Source organism: Muscardinus avellanarius (assembly GCF_963383645.1).
Source record: "Muscardinus avellanarius genome assembly, chromosome: 1".
In the NCBI taxonomy this organism is placed as follows: Eukaryota; Metazoa; Chordata; class Mammalia; order Rodentia; family Gliridae; genus Muscardinus; species Muscardinus avellanarius.
The window spans coordinates 158,094,548-158,111,100 of record NC_137786.1 but is presented as its reverse complement, the minus strand read 5'-3'; the positions used below and the strand labels follow the sequence as shown (position 1 = coordinate 158,111,100).

General features: G+C 37.7%; 1 protein-coding gene across 1 annotated transcript in view; it reads left to right on the top strand.

The window, feature by feature from the left end:
• Positions 1 to 2,097: 2,097 nt before the first annotated feature.
• The window catches only part of AMOTL1 (angiomotin like 1), a gene marked incomplete at both ends in the record, with an annotated part of 170,384 nt that continues 155,928 nt past the window's right edge, over positions 2,098 to 16,553 (top strand). Inside the window, one exon of the mRNA XM_080711646.1 lies at positions 2,098 to 2,255. The remainder of the gene's footprint in view (positions 2,256 to 16,553) is intronic.

Below are 16,553 nucleotides of genomic sequence, written 5' to 3'. Positions count from 1 at the left end.
CTGGGCTGGAGGGGGGGGGATGTACTAATGTCTGCAACTCATTTTGAAAGGCAATAACCAAAATAATTGAGTTGCCTGAAAGATAGAAGAATGGGTAGAAAATCAATACATAACAAAGCAAATCTCATAAAATGTTAATTAAATTAGAAACTAGGTGGTAACTATTTCGGTGTTCACCATAAAATTCTTTCAATTTTTCCCATTTGAAATTTTAGTAGAATGCTAAAAATAAAAGATAATTGAAGCTAATTTGCAGAGTGCCTGTGGTATCTGGGTCCTGGAAAAAGAGCTGAGAGTCTGAGATATAAGGGAATAGGATAGGTAAAGGAAGCTCTGGGGTCCAGAAATTGAGAATTGAGAAATCTTTTCTCCATGCTAACTTTGGCAATGGACCCGAGGGTTGACACAAAGCCAAGGATCAAGTTCCTCATGTATTTCACAAAACCCAGTGGCTCACGCTCTCCCCAGTGGCCACAGTGACCAGATGCTGACCTCAAACATTCTCAGCTGATCTTTTCTAGAAGCCTGGAATGGAAAAGGGCTGGGGTGACACCACTCACTTTCCATCTACTGAGCACTTAACTGCCTGCTACTCTCTGTCCTAGGTTTGAAGACACTATGTTGAACCAAATTTAAAAAAAAAATGACTCCTGCCTTCACTGATCTTGCCATTGATGAAACGCTTTCTCTTTTCTCTTTAATTATTTATACCCTGAGCAGAAGCTTTGCAAGTTACTTTTTGTAAGCCATTTTGACATTTCTTAAATCTTCAAGTTCAAAAATCCTCTTCTGATGTGAGATCTGAATATCTCTCTGAATGGTTCAGAAAGAGATATTTTATTGTTTTATCCTCTTTGGAATGAAACTTGACACAAGAAGGTCTTGAAGCCTCAAAATAGCTCAACAGGAAACTGAATACATGTCTAGTGACCCAGAGTCCGCCTGCACTCTCCTGAAGGAGAGATGTGGGAGACAGGGCGGGCAGTAGTTGAATTCGACACTTTGCCCCACTTCCAACCAAGGTCATGTCAAGAAATCTGGCCCAAAGTTTAAATCAAGGACTTGGCATCAAGAGGAAGTCAGTACCCAGCCCACCGGGGAGCTTGACATGACCTTGAATCCCTTGTTACACATGCAATTACTTCAGCCCCACCTTTAACACACATAAAAGAAAATCCCTACGAAACGCCTCCTTTCCCAAATATTTCTGGTAGAATGTAGGCACGTTTGGAGCTGATATATTTATATTACAAATAATCCCAAATTGGATAAGCGGTGCTATAGTCAACAAAAAGAAAATAAAAATCAGTGGCCTTTGTAAGCGAGGTCACCACACTGTTTTCCTATAATGACTCACTTTTTTTGCTTACATGAATACTTTTACCTCTGCAAAGTCCAGACAATTACCTATATGTCATCTTCGTGTGCTTACAAATCCACCATCTCTGAGAACTTCTTAACAAGGCAATCCTTTCCAGTTTCTTTCTGACAAGAATATCTTTGCTTCTTCTAACCTCCCCCGACCTTCTTCCCCAGCCAGCGGGCATTCTATTTCTGAGCTGCACCCCCAGCCCTCTCCCACTTATTGCTAAGTTGCTGAGGCTGACCTCAAACTTTTGTTCCTTCTGTCTCAGATTCCCAAGTACTGGGATTACAGGTGTGTGCCACTGCACCTGGCTTCCCCCAATTTTTAGCGTTCAGAAGTCTAAATGTACATGTTCGATGGTAGTATTTCCATTAATGAACCGCAGTCTTGCAAGTATTCATTTTCAACATGACTTGTATTATAATGTAAGATGATAATGCACCAATAAAAGCATAGAAAAAAGAAGTCTAAATACTTGTTTTCTTTTCCTAGAGTACTATTTTTCAGACTTTTGGCTTCTTGGGAGATAATGATAAGAGCCAAGGAAATAAGTGCATGGTTTTCCTGTGCCTGGTGCCAGTGAAGGCAATAGGTGCTTTAGGACCTGGTGCGGCTCCTTGAGAAGGACAGGGCCGGTCAGATTCCAGCGATTCACCTTGTGAGGGCTGAGCGTGTCCGGGCAATGGCTGCATAATTTGGATGGAGTCATCACTAATGCAGCAGAGTTGGCTCAGCCAGGGAGCACTCGTTGCTCTTTTAAACTCCACGGCACCAGAGATGAAGTCACCTTTCTTCTTTTAAAACCGAGCGGATTTGCCCTGCGAGTTCCTGTCACTCCTGTTAGAACTGAGAGTTTTTTCCACTGCTGGCCACCGGGACGTTCTCTCAGGTAAGGAAACTTTTACTTAATGGCTTCCCATTCAGGGAAGCTTGATTTCAGAGGACTTTTTTTTGGGGGGGGGCAGTTCTAGGCATATTTGGAGTGAGATCAAGGGTGGCTGGTTTTCTGGCAGCTGGCCCCCACCTGGTGGGGTGGCAGACCCTGGCTGGGTAAGCTCTCCTCTGAGCTTCTGTGGCAAACATGGAAATCTAACCCAGGCTTTGTTTGGTGCCTGTTTTAATAGTTGTGCAGTGAGCACTGTGGTCAGTCAGCTGTAAGTGGTCTCCTCTGGGCTGGCCTTTCTTCCCTCTTTGCCCTTACTGGTTTGATGTGTGGGTAAACCCTCAGAGCATCTCAGGATGTGCGGGAAAACAGCAGCTATCTCAAGAGCTTTGGATTGCTCTGTACCTGGCGTGAATGCTTTTTTCCTTCCTCAGGCATGTAGCGAGGAGACAAAGGGGCCAGGATCCCTGTCCTGACCTGCAGGTACCTGTGTAAACAATCGCCATGCTGCTGTGGGGGTGGGGGCAGAAGTGTACAGACACATCTCAGTGCCTGTCTGTACAAGTTTTCCCAAGAAAGCGAGCATGATATTTATTTCCCTTGTGTGTGTATTTGTGTGGGTACGTGTGTGGGCAGATCCTGTGATCCTGGAGAACACAGATTTCCCTGCAACACTTCCTATGAGTTCTGTGGCTTATTGTCACTGTTAATAGGAGTTCCAAAACTCTCATTAGCTTTGGAAGTTTCAATCAAGACACCTTGTCTATAACAGAGGCGCCTACAGGATAATAAATGGTGTTTGAAGAGAGAGTTGAACCACTAGCAAGTGAAACCACTGAGACTTGTACAGGTGTGTGTGTGTGTGTGTGTGTGGCAAATATTTGGGGGTACTTGGCATATATTTGATAGTAATTGGCAAAATATTGAAGGGATTAAAAAAAAACCTTATTTAGATAAGAGAGACGTTTCCTTTGTTTTAAATGCAATTGCAAGCTGGGCATGGTGGCACATGCTTGTGATCCCAGTACTTGGGAGGCTGAGACAGAGGGGTGGGGGGGGGGAATGTAGGTTTAAGACCAGCCTCAGCAAATTAGCCAGGCCCTCAGCAACTTAATGAGACCTCTGTTTTAAAATGAAGAATTAAGTAGGGCTGGGCAAGTAGCTCAGAGGTAGAATGGCCTTGCGTTCCCTTCCCAGTACCACCAACATTAAATAATAAGTAAAGAAACAAAATGCAATTGTATACTGGCTGCCAGTGTCTGTTTACACATTCATCCCAAACTCACCACACTCAGAATTTGCTTTCACCTGTTACCAATTCTCCCTTCTCTGCACCTATCTCAGCAAAAAGCACTGAATATTCATGACAAATTTTTGAATTTCATCCCTGACCCCTTCTTCTTCCTTATATTTTCACATTTAGTTTGGCAAACTTTCAGCAGATTCAAACTCCCTCTATCTCTCAAATCCATCCAGTTTTTCCCACATCCATGGGTATTATCCTTTATTATCTTCCTCCAGAAATACTGAAGCCTACATAGGCTTCATCTCTCCAGCCTTACTTTCTCAGCAGTAGCAAGAGTGATGAGTCTATAATAATTGGTCCACACCCACAAAATTCTATCCACAACAATCCAGTTGATTCATTTTTCACACCTGGGCATTCTATCACTATCAACTTGGTCCAACCCAACAGTGATCACAGTAGCCTCTTAGCTGGTCACCATGCCTCTGGACTCCCTACAATAAAGTGCTTTAAGCTTTTTGTCTTCCCAAGCTTTTAGAGGACCATTTTAGCAGAGCAGAATTTGAAATGTTTTATTGCCTTATTTGGTAGCCAGAAGCATTAGCATTTTTAATGATTCTTGTAAATATATATGTATTTTTTGTATGGTATTGGGGATTGAATCCTTGGGCATTCTGTTTCTGAGCTACAGCCCAGCCCTAGTTTACTTTTTTTTTTTTTTTTCAAGTCTGGGGATGGAACCCAGGGGCATTTGACCTCCGAGCCACATCCCCTGTCCTATTTTTATTCTTTATTTTGAAACAGAGTCTCACTAAGTTGCAGAGGGCCTCACTAAGTAGCTGAGACTGTCCGCAAACCGCGATCCTCCGGTTTCAGCCTCCCGAATGCTGGGATTACAAGCGTGCCCCACCACTCCCAGCTCCTACTTTACTTTTTATTCTGAAACAAGGTCTCTTTAAGTTGCTGAAGGCCTCAGTTGCTGAGGCTGGCCTCGAACCTGTGATCCTACTGTTTCAGACTCACAAGTACTGGAATCATAGGCATATGCTACCACACCTGGCTTGACTCTTTAGATATTTTAAGGAGCAAGGCCAGGATAATGAGGGATGTGGATTGCAGTCAGAAGGCAGCCTGACAAGTGAGCAAAGGTCAGATTTAGGAACAATGGAGGCCTTCATTTCCATTCTAGCTCCTCTACTTCCTAATGTGGCCTTGCAGAAATGGTTCACCCTTCTTGAGACCCATCTCCTCCATTGTGAAAAGGAAATAACAATGCTGGCCACACTAGGTACTCTTTGGGCCTTGTCCCATCTTCTTGTGGGATTCATGAAAAGAAGAGGATAAAACAGAGAAAAGATGAAGCCAGAGAATTTCCCTAAGTCCTAAGACCTGGTGGAAAATAAATGAAACCCCTAGAAAAAAAGCAAAGATGAGAACTGAAAACAAATTTCAGGGAAAATACAGGGACTAATGATTAAAAGCATGAATTTTGAAATTACATGGCTCGGGGTCCGATCTAGACTCTGATCTTTTCTAGTTGGCTGATCTTGAAAACTATCTAGACATCTCTTGTGTCGGCTTCCTCATCTTTAAAATCTGGATAATGACACCATTGTACAAAGTTCTTGTTAAGATTGAGATGATATTTGTAAGGGGCCTAATAAATGCTCAGTGCATAGCATATGCCTGTTAAATAAATTGTGGCTAATAGCGGTAGTAGTGATATGCTGCTATGGTACTTACTGGTGGTACAATTGTCGCTATCCCAAAGCCAAAGGCTCCCTGGCAAACCCAGACTTTAGTTATTCAGCTACACAAGAGGTACCCAAGAAAAGTCTTTAACAACTGAGTATCTACCTCTGGAATATCTATCCTGCTGGCATTTTTTTCTCTTTTTGACCTCAAATGCATTAATAAAAAGCATCACTGTGCAATATGAACTGAGACCTTGTTTTCTCATTTCTTGTGAGTCCTCTTCTTACCTTCTACTATTTTGCAAGTAGTTGAGTAGTTTATAGCTCAATACAGTCTAACTATTATATTTTAAGACTCTTAAGTAGAAAGTAAAGGTAGGTGACTTTTGCAGGGATCAGGAACCTGGGATGCTCCCAAAATTTCAGGTTTATCAGCCTACAATTTCCACCACTTTGGGTAGGATGGTCAGGGTGAAATATGAAAATCACTCCCAAGAGCAAAGTGTGAATGTTAAGTTCTACTATATTCATTACTGTGTGAATAAGAAATTTTAACCTATGAATTTATTTGTGGCAGCCAGATTACATTGAATTTATGATTAATCTAGTCACATGGAGTTTTTAGACAAAGAGTGATGCAAGCACTCTGTTAATGAATAGCTACGTCACGTATTTTTAAATATTTATTATGAAATATTTATAGATTCATGAGTCCACATCCACTTCACCCAACCTGCCCCAATGTTAACATTTTGTAAAGTATTTTTGACAATTTACAATGTCAAAACAAGGTAATTGATGTTAGTAAAATCCACACCTTTATTCAGATTTTGCTAGTGATATCTGTTTGCTGGTTATATGCTCATTCTCTCCTGTGTGTATATGTGTTTACAATTGTATGCAATTTTTATTACAATATTTTCATATAACTCCCACCACAGTTAAGATGAAAAAACTAGAGCATAAACACAAGGCTTTGTACTACCCCTTTGTAGCCACTTTTAATTTCGAATCCTTTAAAACACTGTTGTCAATCTATATAAATGTTATTTTAAAAGTGCTATATAATGGAATCTGGCAGCACATACCCTTATGATATTCTCTCTTTGCATTCAGCATAATCACCTTGAGGTCCATCCAAGTTGTCGCTTGCTTTGATGTTGGTTATCCTTTGTTCCTGAGTGTGAATGCACTAGAGTTGGCTTAGCCGTTCACCCATTTACCTATCTCAATGCTACTTCGAGTAGCATTCACGTTTTGGTTATCACAAATAATGCTACTGTGAACATTTGTGCACAAGTTTCTTCATGAACGTAAATTTTAATTTCACTAGAATAAATGCCCAAAGGCGTTATGCCTGGCTCTTCTGGTAAGTCCATTTTTAGTTTTAAAAGAAACCACCAAGCTAATTTTCCAAGTGGCTGTAACATTTTTATTACCACCAACAATGTGTGAGTAATGGAACTTCTCTGTATCGTGGCCAGTGTTTGATGTTATCACTACTTTTCATTTTAGTCATTCTGATAGATGGGAAGTGATATTTTATTGTGGTTTTAAGTTCCATTTGCCTAATTGCTAATGTTATTGAGCACCTATTAATGTGGTTATTTACTATTTGTATATTCTTTCAGGGGGTTGTGTATTCATGTATTTTGCCTATTTTCTAAATGGCATTGTTTTTTTTACTGTTTTATGGGTATTATGAATATGAAATCTATTGTAGATTCAAGGTTTGGGGTTTTCAAATATTTTCCATTACTCTGTAATCTTTCAGAGAACAAAAGTGTTTAATTTTGTAAATTCTAGTTTATCAAATTTTCCTTTAACAGATTGTTCTCTTTGTGTAAAATTTATGAGCTTTTGGCATAGCCCTAGTTCCTGAAAATTCTTTCCTGGTTTTCTAAAAGATTTATAGTTTTACATACTACTTTTAAGTTTTTAATCTATTTTGAATTAGTTTTTGTATGTGTCTGGTTTAAGTCAATTTGCTCCTATATATGTTCAATTGTTATATTGCTGTTTTTTTTTTTTATAAAAGCTTATCCCTCCTTCTCTGAATTAGTTTTGCACGTTTGTAAAAAATCTGTTGGACAGATTTACATGATTCTGCCCCTGAGTTCTAGTTCTTCCACTGATGTGTCTATTTCTTTGATAGTAACATATCATTGTGATTACTTATAAGCCATAGATATGTATATGATATTGGTAATTTATACTTATAAGCCATAGATGGATAAATTGCATACAATTGCATATACAATTGCATATACATACACACACATGAGAGAATGAGCATATAACTAAATTAGATATAATCTATGGCTTATAAGTTAAATAATAATTATATAATAACCCATAGGGCTATTCCTTCCACGTTAGTGTTCTTTTTAAAAATTGCTTTGGCTTGCCAGGCGTGGTGGTACACGCTTGTAATCCCTGCACTTGGGAGGCAGAGATAGGAGGATCGCGCAGGTTCGAAGCCAGCCGCGCGCGCTGGTTTAGGAGACCCTGTTTCCAAATAAAAATGTAAAAATAGGTCTGGGAGTGTAGCCCGGAGGTAGAAGGGCTTCCAGGAACCCCAGTACCACCAAAAAAAAAAAAAAAAAAAAAAATTCCTTTGGCTTCATTGGGCCTTTTGCTTTTTATATAAACCTTAGAATAAACTTGTCTGTCTACAAAAACCTTGCTGGATTTTTATAGGATTCCTGTTGATTTGGAGAAAAGTAACATTTTTAGTTATATTGAGTCTTCCAATCCTTGAACCTGAAATTTTCTGTAATTATTTAAGTCTTACTTGATTTATTTCATTAGCAATTTATAATTTTCAGCATACTAATTACATATTTTGTTAGATTTATATCTAAGTATTTCATTTTCTTTGGAGCAACTGAAAATGGCATTACATTGTTAAATTTCAGTTTCTGTATATATAGGTGGTTAATATGTAGCAGTAAAATTAATTTCACTTGTTAATAAATAATTTCCTAGTGGACTCATTTGGACCTGGAAATATCTTTTTTCAGAGCTTTTAAAATAAAATCAATTTCTTAGCCAGAAGTGGTGGCGTACGCTTGTAATCCCAGCGCTTGGGAGGCTGGGACAGGAGGATCGCACGGGTTCGAAGCCAGCCTAAGCTACTTAGTGAGGCTCTCAGCAACTTAGTGAGACCCTGTTTCCAAGTAAAACATAAAATAGGTCTGGGAGTATAGTCCGGAGGTAGAAAGTCCCTGGCTTCCACCCCCAGTATCAGAAAAAAAAAAAAAAAAGTAAAATCAATTTCTTAAGTGGTTGTAGAACTATTCAGATTGTCTGTTTATTGTGGTTTTGAAGGCGTTGGTCCATTGCTTCAAAGTTGTTGAGTTTATGATTATAAAGTTGTCCATATATCACTTACTATTTTTTTTTGTAGTACTGGGGATTGAACCCAGGATCTACACATGTGCTAACACTGAGCCACATCCTCGTCCCTGCTCACTATCTTTAAATGGCTACAAGATCTGTGGCAATAGCTTCTGTTGCATCCCTAGGATTGGTAATTTGTGTCTTTTTTCTTTTGATCTATATCAGTCTCACTAGAGGTTTATCAATCTTATTTATTCCTGCTAATGACCAGCTTTCTATTTCATTGGTTTCTCCATCATTCTCCTGTTTCAGCATCATTTATTTCTGCTTTTTATTATTTACTTTCCTTTGTTTTCCTTGGGTATGTTTTGCTCTTCTTTTTTTTATTATTTCTTGAGCTAGAAGCTTACCTTATTGATTTGAGATCTTTTCTTTTTTCTAATGTAGGTCTTTCATGCTACAAATTTCCCTCTCACTACTCTACCTGTATCTCACAAATTCTAATGTTGGGGTTGTTTATTTACTTGTTTTTTTCATTTTAATGATGATCTCTCTCTCTCTTGCTCTCTCTCTCTCTTTCTTCTCTTTCAGACATATGTATTCATCTATGGCTTATTTAGAAGTGTGTTGCTTAATTTCCATGTGTTTAAAGTTTTCCTAATTTGTTCTTTTATTGATTTCTAGTTTTATTCCGTGTGATCAGATAACCCTATTTAATCTAAATTCCGTATGGTTTGTTAATAGTTATCTTATGACTCAGTCTTTAATCTATTATCATAGTGAATGCTTCCAAGTGGTTTATGTTCTCTTGTTGTTGGATGCAGTATTGAAAATGTTGGCCCTGTTGCGTGGTAGTGTTTTTGGTTTTTCTACATCCTTACTGGCTGTGGTGCAGTTGTTTGATCAATTGCTGAGAATAGGATGAGGGACCCACCTCTAACTGAATTTGTGTATTTTCCTCTGAGCTTTATCAATTTTTGCATTGTAATTTGGAAGCTCTTGTTTTTGCAAATACGCTGTTAAGACCACTGTATCTCATTCATTGACTCATTCTGTGTGTGTGTGTGTGTGTGTGTGTGTGTGTGTGTGTGTGTGCACGCGCACGCACGCGCACGTTTATGACTAAGGATTGAACCCAGAGTGATCTACTTATGAGCTACAACCCCAGCTCTATTTTATTTTTTTATTTTGAAACAGGGTCTTGTTAAGTTTCTGAGGCTGACTTCAAACCTGCAGTTCTCCTGTCTCAGGCTTCAAAGTACTGGGATTACAGGCATGTGCCACCACAATTATGATGTAATTTTCTATTTTGCCTATAATAATTATTTTTTTTCTGACATCTACTTTATCTGATGTTAGCATAACTCTTCCTTTTTAAAAATAAATGCTTACATGATACATTTCATTTTTTCATTTTTTATTTTAACTACCTACATCATTATGTTTCAGTAAATTTCTTCTAGATAGATTATAGTGGGTTTGTAATTTTTGGGGGGGGGTAATACTGGGGTTCCTGGAAGCCCTTCTACCTCCGGGCTACACTCCCAGACCTATTTTATATTTTTGAAACAGGGTCTCTTACACCAGCGCGGCTAGCTTCGAACCTGCGCGATCCTCCTGTCTCTGCCTCCCAAGCGCAGGGATTACAAGCGTGCGCCACCACGCCCGGCTTGTGGGTTTGTAATTTTTTTAAAGCATTCCCTCTGCCAATCTCCATCATTTAAGTGAGATAATATTTTTATGTAACATAAATATCGTGGTTGTTTAATATTATTTTATTTATTTATTTATTTGTTTGTTTATTTATTTATTTATTTATTTATTGGTGGTACTGGGGTTCCTGGAAGCCCTTCTACCTCCGAGCTACACTCCCAGACCTATTTTATATTTTGGAAACAGGGTCTCTTACGCCAGCGCGGCTGGCTTCGAACCTGGGCGATCCTCCTGTCTCTGCCTCCCAAGCGCGGGGATTACAAGCGTGCGCCACCACGCCCGGCATTTAATATTATTTTATTATTCAATTTTTCTTGTTTTGCTGCGAGTTACTTAAGTAATTATTCTTGTGTATATTGCTTTGTATAACTTTTCTAGTGGTTGTTTTAGGTGTTATAATATACATACATAATTTATCAGAGCCTACTGGTATTGACATTCTACCTCTTTAGTAAATGTCTAAAACCTTACTTTCAACCAGGAAACTTAGTGAGACCCTCAGCAACTTAGTAATACCTTATTTCAAAAAAAAATTGGGCTGGGAGTGTAGCTCAGAAATAGAACGTCTCTGAGTTCAATCCCCAGTATTGCGTTCGCGCGCGCACACACACACACACACACACACACACACACACACACACGAAAAAAAACTGTACTTTAGTCCCTTTACTCACCCCACTTAAATCATATAATTGTCTTATCTATTTTCTTTACATACACTGAGTACCACACCAGATGGTGTTATAATTTTTTTTTTTTTTGCTTCAACCATTAAGTAAGTGTTAAGAAACTCTTAAGCTGGGTGTGGTAGAGCACGCCTGTAATCCCAGTACTTAGGAGGCTGAGACAGGATGATGGTAAGTAGTTAGCTAGGCCCTCAGCAATTTAGCAAGACACTGTTTCAAAAATAAACAAAAATTTTTTAAATAAATGAGGCTAGGTATTATCTTGGGGTGGGGGGTAAAATGCCCCTGGGTTTAATCCGCAGTACCTTAAAAGAAGAAAAAGGAAAAAGAAACCCTTGAGAAGGATACCTATAATATTTATCTCTATTTTACCCATTCTATTGTTATCCTTTTCTTTCACAAGTCCCAGCCCTCAGTTATCATGTTTTTCCTGTCCAAAGAGATTCCTTTAGCCATTGTTTAATGGTAGGTCTACTGGTAACAATTTTTTTTCAGTTTTCTTTCATCTAATGTCTTTATTTGCCTCGTATTTTTAAGAGATAATTTTGTTAGATATGATATTTGTGGCTTTTAGTTTTTTCTTCCAGCACTAGAAAAATGTTTTGCTAGTTTATTTAGGCCTTCAAGGTTTCAGATGAGAAACATGTTGCCATTCAAATGGTATGTGTCTGCAAGTGATGCACCATCTCTCTCTGGCTGTCTTTAAGATTTCTCTCTGGCTTTACTTTTGAGAAGTTTAATTACAGTGTGTCTTGATGTGAATTTCTTTCAGTTTATCTTATTTGGAATTCACCTGGCTTCTTGAATTTGAAAGTCTATATGTTTTACCAAATTCAGAGTGTTTTCAGCCATTATTTTTTTAAAACTTTTTCAGCCCCATGCTATTTTCTCTCCTTCTGAAACTCTGAGCATAGAAACATAATTTTTTTGTTTTAATCCTACAGAGCTCCTGAGGCTCTGTTAAATTTTATCAGTCCATTTTTTTCTTTCTTGCCCAAATAAATTATATTGACCTGTCCTAAAGTTGACTGATTCCATTCTCTCTTGTCTCCAATCTACCACTGAGCCCCTCTGGTGAGATTCACATTTGTTATTGTCTATTTAAATTCTGTTTGTTGCATTTAGCTTTTTTAAAAAATAGATTTTATTCTTTCTTCCTTTCTTTCTTTCTTTTCTTTGGTGATGGTACTGGGAATGGAACCCAGGGGCCTTGTACCTCCGGCTATACTCCCAGACCTATTTTATATTTTATTTGGAAACAGGGTCTCTTAAACCAGGTGATGCTGGCTTCAAACCTGCACGATCCTCCTGTCACAGCCTCCCAAGCGGGGGGATTACAAGCGTGCGCCACCACGCCCGGCCATAGATTTTATTCTTTAAAGGAATTTTATTTATAAAAAATAATTTGTAATGGTTGAAACATTTTTATAATGGCTGCTTTAAAATCTTTTGCAAATAATTTCAACATCAGAATCACCTCAAAGTGGAAATCAATTAATTGTCTTTTCTTGTTCAAGTTGTGTTTCTTCTCATTCTTGGTACAATGAGTCATTTATTTCCAGTTTTATCTGGACATTGGGATATTATGTTAGGAGACTTTGAATTCTGCTTGCATCTTTTATTTTTGGTGGGCGGCTATTTGGGCCTAGCATAAAAGTCCTGGCCTACTTTTGTGACTTGACAATTTGATTTCAGAATTCTTGCAATGCCAGTCAAGTGTACCTGTTTCTTATGGCACCCTCTGAGCTACTGCTTTACTGCTAGGAGTGTTTCCTGGACTGTTGGAGGATGGAGAAAGAGACAGGGCCCTAGCTGGGTCTGCCCATGCTGCCCTCGAGGATGCATTGGTCCACATGCTGTCTTGGTTATAGTGGTTCTAGAACAGAACCTCTACTGATGCTGATGCAGATAGAGCTCACTGCTGTTCTGGGTATGGGTGGGGTTCTCGCTGATGTTGACTCTGAATATGGGGGGGGGGTTGACAGCAGGTGTGAGATGATGATTAAGTCTGCTGTGGAGTCATTGCTATTATCTTCCTGTTAGTACTCTGCTAGGTTCACCCTTTCTCTGCCTTTGGCCAGAGAAAGTAGGCTTTCCTTGTTTGTTTGTTTGTTTGTTTGTTTGTTTGTTTGTAATTCTATGTTTATTAGATTCAGGGCTGTAGCCTCTCTGGTGCACAGTATACAGAAGCCTAAGGAAATCGTTATGGTGTCTTGGGTCCTGAGGCACTTATGCTCCTATGATTGTCTGTTATTTCCAGAGCAGTTAGTTCTATTTATAGGAGAGGAAGAGGGAGAAGTCAGGCTGTAAGATCTTGTTCCATTATAAACCTTTAACATTAGAAAATGAGAACAGGCAATTCCCAGGCAGTCAGCAATGTGGGGAATAAACTCTAGCCACTCTAAATATTAAAGCATCTCACAAAATGCAATAAGTAAAATATGGGTACAAAACTAGAGAGGTCAATGGAAAAGACGAAAGAGTCCCCAAATAGACCAAACAAAAGTGACATTGTGGCATTTCAAGCTACCTATACTGAGAGAATTGACTGATACTTGGAAGGAAAAAAATAAAGCTGGATTTCAGTCTCCGAATAAATTCCAGATTAATAAAACATGTGTTAAGTATTAAGCAATAAAATAGTTTTTAAATTGGTAAATGATTAAATAATCTTAAAGTAGCAAAGACTTTTTCAATCATATCACCAAGCCCAAAAGCTATACCCCCAAAGCTGTAACATTTAATTACATAAAATATTAACAACATATATGACCAAAATAATACAAATGAAATAAAATTATAAATGACTAATAGAAAAAGTAATCTGCAACATTTATGTAACAGAGCAAAACATATTTTTTCTTAAAATTCAAATAACACATTTAATAAGAAGAGAAAAAAGTTGATAAAAATAAATACCTACAGCCGGGCATGGTAGAACATGCTTGTAATCCCAGCATTCGGGAGGCTGAGACTGGAAGACACCCTCAGCTACTTAGCGAGGCCTTTTGCAACTCAATTAGACCCTGCTTCAAAATTTAAAAGACTAAAAATAAATAAATAAATAAATAAATAAATAAATAAATAAATAAGGCTGGGGGTGTACCTCGGAAGTAGAATGCCCCTGGGTTCCATCCCCAGTACCACAAAATAATAAATAAATACCTACATTAAACTAGAAAGAGCTGGGTGTGATGGCACATGCCTATAATCTTAGTACTTGGGAGGCTGAGACAGAACGATCTCAAGTTTGAGGACAGCCTCAGCAATTTAGTGAGGCCCTCAGTAACTTAGTGAGATCCTGTCTCAAAATGAAAAATAAAATAGAGCTGAACTAGAAAGATTTCAAATAAACAATTTAATAATGTAACACAGAATTAGGAAAGCAAGAGCAAACCATGCTCAAAATTAGTAGAAGGAAAGAAATAACAAAGATCAAAGCAGAAGTAAGCAAAATCAAGACTAAATAAGGCAAAAGATCAAGAGAGAGGACCCAGAGAGCAAAATCAGATATATAAAGGAAATATTACAACTTTTACTACATAAAGGACCATCAAAGACTATTATGAGTAACTAATTGTATGCCAAAAAAAAAGCCTAGTACAAATGGACAAATTCCTGGACACATTTAAGCCACCAAATGTGAACCACTGAAAGAGAGAAAAACTGAACCAACCAATGCGAAGCACTGCCAAAATGCCTGTGTGTGTGTGTGTGTGTGTGTGTGTGTGTGTGCGTGCGTGCGTGCGTGCGTGCGTGTATGTGTTTTGCTGGATTTGATTCAGGGAGATTCTACCTTTGAGCTACACCCCAGCCCTGTCTTATTTTTTATTTTAAAAGTTGATGAAAGCCTTGCTAAATTGCTGAGGCTGGTCTCGAACCTCTAGTCCTTCTGTCTCAGCTTCTCAAGTACTGGGATTACAGGCATGTGCCACTATTTCCAGCTTCAAAATATAATTTTAAAAAACTATTTATGAATGTATTCTATTAAGATCTGAGAATATCTGTTTCTTCAAATAGTCACATAATTTTCAGATTGATCAATATTTCCAAACATTGTACCTAAGTATAAGCAGAAAAAAGCATTTTTATTTATTTGTTTTGGCACCTGGGATTAAACCCAGGGGCATTTTACCTCTGAGCCATACTTTCAGCCCTTTTTATGTGTTTTTTGTTTTGTTTTGAAACAGGGTCTCAGTAGGCTGAGGGTCTCACTAATTTGCTGAGGTTGTCCTCGAACATGCAATACTCCTGTATCAGCCTCCCATGTACTGGGATTACAGGAGTATACCAACACCCCCAGCTGAAAAAACATTTTTAAAACTTGTATTTTCAAATGAGACAATACCTCATCTCAGTGAAAAATGTATCCACTTTTCAAAACAAAACAAAACAAAATAAAACTTGTATTCTCTGAGTACAAGAACAACTGTTTTTATGTTTATAGTTTATGTGTCATCAGTTCATTTATTGTTATTGTCAGTTTCTTATGGATAAATAGAAAATTTTATAGTATGGTATTAATTTTTTTATACATGTTGTAAATATTGCCTCCCATTCTTACTTTTATTTTACTTTCTTTATTATGTCTTCCTCTATAGAAGTTTTAATTTTGATGTAGTCCAATCTGTCTATCCTTTATCTTATGACATCTATGCTTTGTGTCTTATTTAGTATAATTTTTTTACCAATCCATATGATTAAATTATTTATTCTAACATGCTTAACGATTTGCTTTAATTGTGTAGAGTTTTATTCATTTTAAACTCATATTTTATATACTGTAAAGTAGGAATCAATTTTTTTTTTTTTTTGCAGTACTGGGGATTCAACCCAGGGGCATTGTACCCCTGAGCTACACCTCCAGCCTCATTATTTTTTATTTTGAAACAGGATCTCATTAAGTTGCAAAGGGCCTCACTAAGTAGCTGAGGCTATCCGCAAACCATATTCCTCCTGTCTCAGCCTCCCAAATGCTGGAATTACTACCATGCCTGGCTCAAAATCAACTTTTAAAAAAATGAAATTGATTAACCTACTATTTATTAAGCAGTCAATTCTTTCCCATCTGATTTGAAATTTTTATTTATCAACTTCACTCATTGTCTTTTGGACTTTTTATTCTATCCTAACAAATAATTTGCCTATTGTAGCAATAAAATCATACCTTAACTTTATTGTTTGTGTAATTATCTGGGAAAACAACTTCTTAACCCTTCCATAGTTTTTCTTTCTTTCTTTTTCTTGTAGTTTTTCTTTATCAAGAATTTCTAAGCTGAGCCTATAAATCCAGGCTCAAAAGACTGAGGCAGGAGGATTGCAAATTCTAAGCCAGTTTCAACAACTTAGTGAGATCCTGTCTTTAAAGAAAAAGAAAAAAAAAAAAAGGCTGGAGATACAGCTCATTGGCAGAGTATCCCTGGGTTTAATTGCAAGTACTGCAAAATAACAATTATAATAATTTTTAAAAGGGCTGGGGATATAGCTCCAAGAAAGAAAGCTTGCCTAACAGATGTCAAGCTTTAGATTCAATCCCCAATTTAAAAACTATTTTATTGCTTAATACTTAACACATGTTTTATTTATTTATTTTTTTACAGTAACCAGTACTGTAAAAAAAAAA